The sequence below is a fragment of the Elephantulus edwardii genome, unplaced genomic scaffold (assembly GCF_000299155.1).
Source record: "Elephantulus edwardii isolate Elephantulus edwardi_28Jun2011 unplaced genomic scaffold, EleEdw1.0 scaffold00116, whole genome shotgun sequence".
In the NCBI taxonomy this organism is placed as follows: Eukaryota; Metazoa; Chordata; class Mammalia; order Macroscelidea; family Macroscelididae; genus Elephantulus; species Elephantulus edwardii.
In genome coordinates this window covers 2,503,678-2,516,684 of record NW_006399866.1, presented here as the reverse complement: position 1 = coordinate 2,516,684, position 13,007 = coordinate 2,503,678, and the positions used below count along the sequence as shown (strand labels likewise).

Genomic DNA, 13,007 nt, shown 5'->3' with positions numbered 1-13,007 from the left:
CCGGAGGTCGTGGGAACGGAAACGTGGGGCGGCGGGGGACGGAAGAGGCGCCCGCGAGGCCGGGAGGAGACGTGGGCGCACGATCTGCGGGCCCCCAGGGCACGGGTGGAGTGCGCGGCTTGGATGCTGCCCTGGTAGGGAGGCGTCGGAGCCGAAGCAGCGCACGACCTCCGCGGGTGCCTGTGGGGCCATGCAGGGCGCTCAGTACCAAGTGGCCGGTCCCGCGGCCACGCACCGAATGTGATGAGGAGGCAGCTGTAAGGCTGGGGCCCTTTTGGAGAGTGTCCGCGGATGTAACTAGCTTCCCCTGAAGGCGAGGGCTGCCTTGCATGCCCAGCCCTCACCTAACTTCCAAAGAATCTAGACAGTGAATGTAACGACTGACAGATGGGGAAGCTAAAGCTTCAGAGAGGCCGGACGTCCTGACACGTGTCACGCAACCAAGGTTCAAAGTCCGTGCTCCCTCCAGCTCCTACAAGGGCTTCTTTCCATGCATTCTTTGGTGACAGTGGGAACGCCTGCCCCCTTTCCCACAAACTTGTTGCACACAACAGCTTCTTGAGCTCAGTGGCTCAGCCCCAAAGGCACTGGCCTGAGTCAACCAGGCATCTTCTCCCCCTCCGAGGTTAAAGGTCATTAAGTAGGGACTTTGAAAACAAACAACCCACCCAAGTGGCTTTTAAAAAAAGTCACACAAAATCTTGAGCTGTGGTTAAGAAGAGGGGTGGGGGAAGGGGAGGTAAGAGAAGATGAAAACCCTAAAGCCCTCGCTAGCCCTGGATAATTGTATGAAGGGAGGAGACCGGGGAGGGACTGCAGGGTCCAGCGATTCAGACCCTGAAAAGGTGTTCACTCCACCCCAGCCAAAGATCGCATCTAAGAATACTGCTCTAAGCCCCTTGTCTCCAGGAGTAGGCTGGGACCTTTAATAATCACCCACCTGCTCCCAGTAGTCTTCTCCCACCCAGCTGGGTGCATGTCCCTAATTTCTCAGATGAGAGGTGAGAGAAAGCTCGCGTGATTGTAACCTAGTCTGAAGTGATGCCCTGGAATGTGGGCATTCATGGTGGCACGTGTGACACATGCCTGCATTTCACTGTGAGCCCTCAGGAGTGCCTGCCAGCCTGCTCTGCATCTGGTGGGACTCTGAAGGTGTGTCCAGGGCAGTAGTAAAGGCCCTGGATTCTTCACAAGGAACCACCATAGTCAGCTAAGCAGCATCCACTGCCCGCCAGCCCTGGGGACTACCAGCTCTCTTCACCCTCTGGAGTGAGCTGAGAGTGGGCAGATCCACCTCTGGAAATCGGGGTTTAGATCTTTTATGGTATTGTTGTTAGGTGCCATCTAGTCAACTACACCTTGTAGAGACCCTATGAACAACAGATAGGAACTTTTCTATCCTGCGCCATTCTCATGATTTCTAATATGCACGATCCCATTGTTAGAGTCACTGTGTCAGTCCATCTGGTTAAGGGTCTTCCTCCCTTTCTCTGACCTTCCACCTTTTGGAGCTTGTCTTTTCCCAAGGACTGGCCTCCCCCTAACGACATATCCAAAGCATGTAAAATGAAGTTTCAAAATGTTTGCCTCTCTGAAGCATCCTGGTTACACTTTCTCCAAGACAGTTTTGTTTGTCGTTCAGGAAGTCTGTGGGATATTCGGTATTCTTCTCCAATACAAGAATTAAAAATCATCAGTTCTTCTCTCATCTGTAGTCATTGTCCAGCTTTCAGATGCATAACTTGAAAAGTGTGATCATGGATGAAGTAGGGGTGAGGGAAACCCCACTAGTCACAGGTCAGTTGAGGAGCTCAGGTCTCTTGGGAGGGGCAGCTCCCTGTCAGCGCCCTTCTGCCCTCCCCACCCCGTGTGCCTGCTAAGCATAGGCAACCAAATCAAGCTCATTGCCATGGACGCAATTCCAACTCGTGCTGAGCCCCCTACCTATAGGCAGAGGTTTCTTATTTTACCAGGATGCCTGGGGACCCTGAAAGGGCAGAGAGAAAAGGAGGAAACATTTAACGGTCAATAGAAAGAAGGAAGAGAGAGAAAAAGGAGAGAGGAAGGATGGAAGGAAAGCAAAGAGTAAAGAGGAGTGGAGCTGAGGAGATGGGGAGAAAGGCGGGAGATCAAGGTGCTTTGTAATCCCCTTGCACCCCTGTCCTGGCCAGGGGGTAGGATGTCCACCTCTGCCCTGGCCCCGAGAAGGGGACCAGACAGTGGAAGGCTCTGGCACAGTGCAGACGTTCTCTGAAGGGAAAACCTCCCTGAAAATCCAGGATAGCCGGGACAGGAGTGCCTGGGGCTGGGTCACCTTTCTGACAGCTTGCAAGGCCCTTAGGCCTTTTTTTTAACACACATATTGGGGATATCCAAGTGTTGCTATGTCTTGGGAAAAGGGACATACTGAGTATGGGGTCCAATGCAATGGGCCAGGACAGCAGGCAGTCAATCCCTGTACACCCAGGACAGGCGGTTTCTTCCATGATCGTGGGGTCAGAGTCATGGATGCACTCAGGCCTTTGCTCTCAGGAAGACTGGGCAGCCGCAGGGTTCAGTGCATTGCCCATCGAGTGGGAACTGACTCAGAGCTTATGCGTCCATGGATTTTCAGAGACTGCAAATCACAGGGCAGGAGATTGTCCATCTTTTTATCTTGGAGCCACTGGTGGATTTCAGGCACCAGAGAGGCGCAGCCTTTGGGTGACCAGTGCTGCTCCCTATGGACGAAGCCGCCAGAGCTCCCTCACTTTCCTCTGTACCTCAGCAAATGGAGGAAAACGTGGACAATTTGGAGACCTTGTCATGAAACTAAAAAGTCTCATAGGAAGGATCTCCTGTATTTAACACTACATCTTTCCTATTTGTTTGTGGCGCTTTTTTTTTTAAAGTAAAACTTTCCCCCTTATTTATTTTTTTGTTACAGAGAGAAATTTTATTTCTACTTAGCATTCAGACAATGGGAACAAACTTGGGCATAAAATGTGCCCAGTAGGTTGAATGCTAGCAAGGTAGCAAGAAAAAAACCTGTTGGGAATTATTTTATGGTCATGTCCACTGCAAATCAGAAACTCCATTCTAAAAATCTTGGTATTAAAAAAATAAAATAAAATATAAAAAAAACCCCACCTTGGTATTGACCACTTCCCACCTTCTTTTATGAAATAATAGTGATACTTGCTGGAGACCATTTTATTTTAATGTCCTTACTTGATCAAATGAAAAGATGGTAATCCTATGTCCATTCATCAAATTAGGGGGAGAAAAATCTCTGGTCTATAAAATCTGAAAGTTGTATGTAGAATCAAGGGCCCCCCCCATGCCAACTGGGGAGCCTGCCGCCATGCAGCATTTGCTGGAGAGGGAATGAGTGCTTTGGGCAGCTTAGAGAATAGGTGAGAATCCTATTCTCTGGGCCTGGCCTGAAAGGTCGAAGGTAGAAGCATGCAGGACAGACATGTGTATACCGTCAAGTCGATGCTTTTAAAGTTGAGGAGAAAGGGCCTCTCTTTCTCTCACCTGGGTGAGCCCACATCACCTTTCCAAAGCAAATAAGCCAGGCTCTAGGTGCAGGACCAGCAGCGTGAGCCTCAGCGCACGCTCTCCAGTCTTGGGCCTCCTCCGTGGCTCCTTCCAAGGACTTGGGCCTGCCTGGAAGTGGGTCATCATGCGGCTTCTGAGGCTGTTTTAGGAATCCAGCAAGAGAAACAGACACCAAAGAGAGACGGCTTGCCTTCTATTAGAGCAATAACAATTCACAGGAAACAGATCACATTTAAAAAAAAAACAAACGATGATGCACTTCCAACCTGAAAGATTAGCGGGCTTAAAATTTAAGGGGAAAAGTTTTTTAAAAACAAATTTTTGTTTTTGAAAAGCCTCTTGGTGGACATCGTCCATTCCTGCCAATGAGTTTTCCAGACCAGGCTCCCCCAGAACCATTTGGGGAAGCTGTGGCTTCGCCCGGGACTCAGAACAAGCCAGGGTCTCGGGTTCCTCCCAAATCAAACTCTGAGGTCTGAGCTGGGGCCCCTGAGCTATGCCAAGCACGTTAGGAAAATAAACCCTCGTTCGCTGCCTTTGCGATGACTTACAACAAAAGAAGCCACATTAATAACTGAGATTTTCTTTAAAGCATTCCCTCCTGTGGGCAGGGCGGAAACAGGGACCGTGGACACGCTGGGAAAATAAACAAAGCCCCTGAGCCAGGCAGAGGGACGCCCTTGGCCACAGTTCAGGGCTGGTACCTGTTTCGGGGAAGCTTAGGCATTCTTTGCAGGCAGGATGACAGGAAGGATGGGGAATCCACTTTCCAGTGATTTGGGATGGTGGAGTTTAGAGTCTAGGGCATGGGCTAAGTTGGGCCAAGTGGAGTTCTGGGGCTGGGGGCTTGGGCTCTGGCCTTCGAAGCTGCTGCTCTCTGACGGAGGTGAGGGGAAGGGAGTTTGAGTCTAGTTTGGGGAGTGTGAGTCTAACTTGAGGAGTGAGACCTGCCCCTCCTGCCCCTCTGATCTTGTGGTAGGAGCGAGCCCAGGGCCAGTGAGCCCGGAGTGAAGGCCTGAGGGACCACCACATTTAAGAAATGATCAGAGCTGCCTTTAATTTTTCACCCACTTCCCCTATACTAATTCCGAAAGGGAGCAAAGGCAGCCTGTGTGTTGATGAGGTGAGGTGGGAGGAAGCCAACTCTGGCAGGGCTGGTGGGGAGACAGAATGATTTCTTTAGACCTAGGCACTCCTTCACTTTCTTACTTCTTTCTCATTTATTCCTTTCCTGGTGAAAGAGCACTGGACTGGGAGTCAGGACACCAGGTTTATGTCCCGACTGCCATGTGTCCCCTTTCATGGTCACTCCCTTCCCCACCTGCACAGTGAGACTCCTACAGTTTCTGAGACACCTCCTGACTGCTTCATGATTTGACCTAGTCCTGCAAAATGCCTGTGGTGGGCCCTGTTTCCCAGGGAACTGGAGTGGCCTGGGTATTGGAACCTGGACTCTGTGACAGTTGAGGGTGACTCTTGGCAGATGCTTGGGGCAGGGAGAGCAGAGAGGTGAGGAATCAGGATGGAAGCAGAGAGGTTTAACTTGAGAACTGCTGGGTCTCCTGGGTAAGGACTGAGCCATGGGTGTCCAGTGTCTCAGACTCCTTGTCACCAAGGAGGCATCTTCTGTGTGGCTCATCATTCATGGCTCTGGGGTGGCCTTGCTTCTGTGTCTGATAGAACATCTGGGAAAGCTCGGGGGCCTGGCACGGGACCTGTGGGCCAAAGCTCAACAAGATTGGGGCTGTCACTGTCCCTTTCCAGAACACCCTGGAAAAGTAACGGTGAAGTAATAGTGACAGATACTGCCTTAAGCCTAGAAAGTGCCCTGAGGCTCAGTGCTGCCATCTGTGAAATGGGAATGAGTGGTGCTGGTCCTGTAAGAGTGGTGAGTCCTGGGTGGAGATGAGGTTCCAGGCACAGTGCGTGGCACATAGTAGGTGCTCAGTAAAGAGTCTCTCTTATAGCTCATGGTCATGCTCAGGAGTCCTGTGAATGAGGCAAAGCTAGGGACTGTCCAGAGAGAAAGTGCCTCACTAGGGTCTCTCGCCGAGGGCAGCAGGAGTAGGACTGGTCTCCAGATCCCAAGTGCAGGCCTGGCTCTGCATGCTCCGTGTTTGCATTTGGGCTGAAGGAACAGGCCAGGAGAAGCCTAGCCTGGTTGCTGGGAGACCAAAGAGGAGAAGAAATGGGCACTGAGGGCTGGCAGGCTATTAGGATGGACACTGTGTACATGTTAAGGATTTCTAGGTGGATAGAGACAGGAATGAAGTGTTTTCCATAGTTTGTCCCTAGCAGGGATGTGAAGTCCGATGGGTCAAGAGAGGACTGGGACCTGAAGGGACAGAGGCTGACCAGAGCAGAGATAGACCTTGAAGTGATGTAAGGGGAGGCTGACTCTTCCTGTGAAAGGGATCCTGGTGGTGGAGACTGTGGGCGTGGAGTTGGAGGGTGAGATGTGGCAACAGTGACCAGTCATACTCAGCAAGCCTGATGTAGATGGTTTGGGCTTCCTGGGTAATCGTCCCATCAACTACGTGCACGGAATCCGTTTATTATCCCCATTTCTCGGAAAGAGAAACTGAGGCTCATGGAAGTTTCTATAGGAGTCAGTTTCCCAGCGCAGGCCTCTCCTGTCCTAAAGCCTGTTCCTCACCTATTTCCAAAGCCAGCCCTGAAGCCTTGGGCATGCTGGGCATAGTCTGACTGAGGTCCACCCCAGGCAGGTTTGGGCTGCATTCAGGGAATACAGGACCGTCAGGAGAGGGCTTCCTCAATATCCTCAGCAGCCTGGCCTGCGTCATGGGTCAATCTAGGGAGGCTCATGGAGGACCAGCTCTGAGACGAGTTGACGGAGTGGGGGTGATGGGTCCTCACTCGTGCTTCCTGGTGAGGGTGGGAATGGCCTTGCTCACCCTCTGCCTGGACATGATGGAGCTGTTGATGATTCCTTTGGAGCAAGACAGTCTCCTTTGCCTCCTGGAGACATTCACTCATTCATTCCACGGTCATTTTCTGAGCCCTAACTAAATGTCAAGGGAGCTCTGATGGCCTGGTGGTAAGGAGTTGTGCTGCAAACGCAAAGGCACCTGGTTCTAATCCACTAGCTGCTCCTTGAGAGAAAGAAGGGCCATAACCTCCTGTACAATTTATGGCCTCTGAAAATCTGCTGGAGGGTCAGCTAGAAGTCAGTTCTGACTCAGCAGCACACAACAACACAACAACTGGGTTTCAGGCCTTGAGCTCCTACTGCCTATACCGAAGGCTCACGCTTTCAGGTTTTAAGTTACGGTGGCATTTCCAGGAACTTAGAAAAATGACTTAAGGGAGCGCTGGTAACCTAGTGGCAAGAAGCTGTGCTGCAGTCCTAAAGGCGTCCGCTTTGAATCCACCAGATGCTCCGTTGGAGGAGGGGTAATGTCCTTCTGTACCAGTTGGATCTGATTCAACGGTACACAACATGAAAAAAAAAAGTAGAGAAATGATTTAATGTGGCCAGTTGGAAAAAAAAATTGTGAAGGCCCATCATCACTCACAACAAATCATTTTACTGCCATCATCCTTACATTCAAGAAAGAACCCTTTAGCCCCTTCCGTTTAAAGACAGCCTTCAAAACTGTTTAGCTTTGTAGCTTAACAAAAACATCTCTAATTTTCTTTTTCTCATTCACAGTAGGTCAGTGAAAACATAGTTGAGAGTTTCACAGACACATAACTCATATCTCTCTCTGTCTCTCTCTTTCTCACACACACACACACACATACATTCTATCTCACACTCAACACTCACACACACATTCTCTCTCTTTCTCGGTCTCTCTCTCTGACTCTGTCATTGTTGTTTGTGTGCCATCCAGTTGGAAACAAACTCATAGCTGAGCCTCCAGCAGGTCTTCAGAGGGAGTGAATCTCATGTTAAGAGATTGCCCATCTTTCTTCTGTGGAGTAACTCATTGATTCAAACTGTGTCCCTTCGGGATTACAGCACAGCTTTTTACCACAAGGCCACTGGAACTCCCTGGAGTCACAGCCTCTAGTCAGGAAGAAAACGCCTAGCACGAATAGCCAAGGCCAGGCTTAAGCAAGTGGCTCACTATATAAGCAGGTGACTGTGGATAGCTGGATAGTGGACATATCTGCATGGATGTGAGCTAAGGGTGAAGTGCCTCCTTTGAGGTGGTGATTAGGAAAGAGTGATGGGTCCTTCCTGTTCAGTAAGGTGGAAGTGGGGAAGTTCTCCCTCTGGGCTCCCATAAAGATGAGCTTAAAGGAGGATGTAGGGGATTAGAGAGCTTGAGAGAAAGAAGAAAAGCCACTCTGTTGTCATAAGCAGCTAGCTAGTAGGGCTGTTGTCGTTTGCCTCCAGCCAGAAGGGTGCTCAGCCAGCCAGCACTGCCAGGAAAAGGCCTTGTCGTCCTCAACATGTGGGTTTGCTGAAGCAGAGCAGGGCCAGCTCTGGCCAGAACCCAGAAGCCACCAACGCTCAATCTGTCCTGGGGAAAGAGGTCATTAAAGACTGAAAAAGCACTGATTCTCCGGAGATCCTGGCTGCCCCAGGCTGAGTCCACTGCCCCTTTTGGTGTCCCTTCCACCTCGGAAGCCGTGGGTCCAGCCCAGCTCTGAGAGGATGGGGGCCACCTGGGGTACCCATCAAGGGGGATGGAGTCTTTTATTGTCTCCTGCAAGTGGAACAGGCTCTAGAAGGAATTCTTTTTGGTCCCTCTTTGTGATTGCTTCTGTGTGTCTGTGAGGTTGGACAACTGGGAACTTGAAGTTTGGGGAGCAGTTAGAATTGGGGTGGGCGATATGTAATGGAGACATCAAGAAACTGGGACCCAGAAGCCCAAGAGGTTGGGGTGGGCAGAGGGCTGCTGGGAAAGTGTACGCTTCAGAAAATTTCCCATTATGAGACAGTGAGAAGGTGGGGAGACAGGGATGGCAGGAAGTGGAAGCTTCCACTGACAGACTCTACTTAGAGCTGAGCAAGTGTCTCATTGCTAGAGGTTAAGGGCATGTCACCTCCAGTGGCATTGCTGCCTGCACAATCCTGGAAAGGAAGGTAGGAATTTGAGGTTCTCACCTTACCCTCAAATCAGGACACACTTTATCTGAGCCTAGGCAGAATCTCAAAGACTCAACTCATGGCTATCATGTCGGAATTGACTCACAGCTGACTCTTTGGGGGTTTCAGAAATGGTAGATTGCATGGGAGGAGATTACCTATCTTTCTTGGGCCAACTAGTGGGTTTAAACCTCCACCTTTGGATTGGCAGTGCAGTTCCCTACCCACTAGGCCCTCTGAGCCTCAGTATCCATGTTTATAAAACAAAAAGCCTGTTTTGTGAAAAACAATGTATTCCAACTTTGTAAATAAATTAGAATAAACTTTTAAAAAACAAAACAAAAAGCCTGGCTCATGTAGTTGTCCAGGAATCACTGCATTAGAGGCGTTTAACATACATGTAACCTGCTTACATGTTAACATGCTTCAGGGAACTCTAGAGGCCTAGTGCATAAGGAGTTGCTAACCCAAAGACAGGCAGTTCAAATCCACTGGCTGATCCTCGGAAGAAAAATGAACAATCTCTTCTTAAGCAGTTTACAGCCTCTGAAAACCTGCTGGGGGGGTCAGCTATGAGTCAGTTCCAAGTCAGAGAATTGTTTTTTTGAGTTTTAAGGCTCCTCTGAGAGCAATAAGCTCTCTGTGGTCTGGGCCTGGGCATCTGCATTTTCATGGGCATGTAAGGGTGAATGTCACCAAAGTATATGCTCTCCAAGTCACCTTCCAGGGAGGGCCCTGAACGCTATCCCCTCCCTGCTGGACTGTGGCGAGATGCAGAGTAATGTACAGGACGGAGGGGGAGCTACCAAGATCCCTGGTGTCCCCAGAGACCTGATTTGGTGCAGGAAGCCCCCTTCACCTCACTGCCAGGTGAAGGAGAGGACAGTTATACCACCAACCAACCAGCAACATCCATTGAGCTGTTTACTGTGTACAGCCCCAAAGCAGCCAGCGGGTTGGAATAAAAGAGCACAGCTTTCCATAAGGGAAGTTTCTGTCTCTCACAATCCCTCCAGGTTGGCAGAGGAAGGAAGGCAGCTGCAGAAGCCTCACTCATCCAGCACTGAGCTGGGGGCCTCTGTCATTCTTGTCATTGGAAAAGCCTCCCCGCCTCAACAATGTACCACTCTGCTCGTCTCTGCTACTCCTCTGTGTTTCTCCAAGTGTGGTTCCAGGATGCCTGGCTTTACAGTCATCCAAGAGGCTGGCTAAAATGCACATTCCTAGGCTCCACCCCAGTGGACTCTCCCCTTGGACCCCCTCACAGGCTAGTCCCAGGTTGGGGCTCCACTCCCAGGGTAGCCTCCTCCCTCCAAATTTTGATCACTCACCCCCAAGCCTCCCTTGTCACACCCAACCTACAAGCCTCCCCCTCTGGCCTCCCTTACCATGGGCGCCGACGTTTACATGCCAGAGACGACGTTATTAAAAATGACATTTAACCAGAGCTGGAATTACCACGTGGATGGATGCAAACTTCGAAATCAAAGCAGGAGCTGCCGGGTGCGCCTGGCAGGGGCCTCCTGGCCTCTTCTCCAGGCCTGAGCTCTGAGCTGGCCTCCCATATAAAACCCCTGCAGAACGAAGAGGTCTTGAAAGCAAGTGCACCTCCTTTCATTAGACTAACAAATAACACGTAACAGAAAACATCTGTTAACAACAGCCCCTAATGCTCTCAAGATGGTGCCTGGGGCGGCTGGTCCAGCCAGCAGGCTGCTAGGTCGAGGTGGGCCCAGGGTTTGTCTGTCCTCAGCTCAGGTGAGTGCAGGGCCCTTGGGGGTGGATGGCACCCCACCCCTGCTCTCCTGAGCCACTTCCCACTCACAATGGGACCTAGGAGCCTCCTTCTCTACCTCTCTTCCTACTTACTCGTTCACTCCTTTGTACTTTTGCTGTTGCTGGTTGTGTGATGTACAAGTCGGAACCAACTTGTATCTCAGCCTGCACCTGCCAGGTTTTCAGAGGCAGTAAGTCACATGGGAGGAGATTGCCTCTCTTTCATAAAACAGCTGATGGATTCAAACCGCATATCTTTAGGTTGGCAGTGCAATTCCTTACCACTTAGCCACCAGAACTCCCTATTTGCAAGTAATAACCAGTAATATGAGCGTCTCTTTGCAAGGGGATAGCGCCCCGTGTATAGAACATCCCAGTTCTTTACTTGAGGGCTAGTATGGTCAAGAGCACAACAACAGCGGGAGCTCTGATGGCCTAGTGGCAAGAAGCTGTGTTCGAATCCTGAAAGTGCATGGTTTGAATCCATCAGATACTCTTCTGGAGAAGGAGGGACAATCTCCTCCTGTGCCAGTCGGATCCGATTTGATGGCACACAAAAACAACAACAACACAAAGAGCACAATAACAACAATGATCAAGAGCAGGGAGGTTCTGGCAGTCTAGTCAATATTGTGTTGCTGATCTAAAGGCAGGCAGTTCAAATCCACCAGCTACTCTGTGGGAGAAAGATGGGCACTTTCCTCCCGTGCAGTTTACAGCCTCAGAAAATCTACTGGAGGGTCAGCTCTGAGTTGGTTCCTAGTCATCCGTAATGAGGGGAGCTTTTTTTAGCTGGTCAAGAGCAAGGGTAGCCAGAAGCAGGGATTTGAGTCATAGCCAAGCCCCTGGCGAGCTGTGGGACCTCAGCCGGTATCTTCTCTCATGTGTCAGTTTATTAAAGATTTGGTGAGAGATGGAGAGTGTGAAGCATGAGCATGTTAAGTACTCCCGAGGACATCTGCCATTATGATTACAGCTGAGAAAACGGAGGCCCAGAGAGGTTATGAGTTTTGCCCAAGGTCACACAGCAGGTGGAGAGGCACAGCTTGGAGCCTCAGAGCTAGCACCCCTTTTTTAAAATTTATTATTAATTTCAATGAACATTTACAGAGACTTTGGGTTTCCATTCATTCATTGTTGCAGTTTTCTCCCCTCCCAGCCCTCCGCCCTAGTACACTACCCTCTTGGAAAAGTAAAAGAAAAATTCTTTCATTGTTTTACAATCCCTCCCCCCAGGTTCACTCCACTATGCAGCCTTTGCTCTGGACTCCTGTCATGATAAAAATACCTAATCACATATCCCTTTTAAACAGTTTTCTCCCTCCTCTGTTTCAATGCAGTATACGTTATTGAACCCATCTTTCTCAGTCTCCCCCAACCCCAAGGTCAGTCCTCTTTTACAACAGTGGCATCCATGCAGTATTTGTCCTTTTGTGACTGAGATACTTCACTCAGCATAATGTCCTTCAGGTTCACCCATTTTGAATAATATTGCACGAGTTCCTTCCTTGTTTTTCAATGCAGCATAGTATTCCATTGTGTGAATATACCACAGCTTCTCTATCCATTCGTTTGTTGATGGGCACTTAGGTTGTTTCTAGCTCCTTGGTATTGTGAACAAAGCAGCAATAAACATGAGTGTGCATATATCTTCTTGGATGTCAGTTATGGTCTCTTTGGGGTATATTCCCAGTAGTGGAATTTCTGGGTCAAATAGTATTTCTGTTTGCAACTTTTTGAGAAAGCACCATACCGCCTTCCACAAGTGGTTACACCATTTTACACTCTCACCAACAGTGAATAAGGGTTCCAGTTTCTCCACAACCTCGCCAGCATTTGTTGCTTGCTGTTCTGTTAAATTTTGCTATTCTGTCTGGGGTGAGATGATATCTCATAGTTGTTTTGATTTGCATCTCTCTCAGAGCTAGGGATTTTGAACATTTATTCATATGCTTTTTGGCCATCTGAATGTCTTCATTGGTGAAGTGTCTGTTCATATCTTGTGCCCATTTTTTGATTGGATTATTTACCTTTATTTTGTTGTGGTGGCTAATACCCTTTTCCTGACACCATGAAGCACAGTGGTGCAATTGCTGTGCTCAGTGTGGTGAACTTTCAGAAGTGGGTCTGACACAACCCTTGTTCTCAGAGCTGAGAGCTGATGGCAGGATGGGATGGATTCAGTTTTGAGAGCGAGCAGCTCACCTTTCTCTTCCCTAGGTCAGGTGGCCCCTCAAGACACTGCTAACCCGGTGGGTGTAGAAGCTGGGGGAATCTCACAACACAGGCATCGTCTATAGTAGGGGCGAGGAGGCTGGTCCTTCTCCAGGACTGGAAGCGTGATCCCCAAAGCTTAGTGGGGAATATTGTGATCTGGCCTTAGATCTAGAGAAGGAAGGGCTGTGTCCAGAAAGAAATTTTAGTTATTTATTTATAAAAAAACGAACCTTTTTTTCTTTCCCAAATTTGAAATAAAAATAGATCAACATTTCATTCTCTATTTCCTCTCATGATGAAGCCACAGAAAAGAGACTCCCCTGCCTTCTCACTAAGAATAGATATAAACTCCATGTACCCCACCACCAAGATCTGCCCTGCTCCTTGGTTAAAAAAAACCCAACAAAAC

At 49.4% G+C, this 13,007-nt stretch overlaps 1 pseudogene; it reads right to left on the bottom strand.

Moving 5' to 3' along the window:
• LOC102872453 overlaps positions 1 to 13,007 on the bottom strand; it is a 47,172-nt pseudogene that overhangs the window by 7,456 nt on the left and 26,709 nt on the right.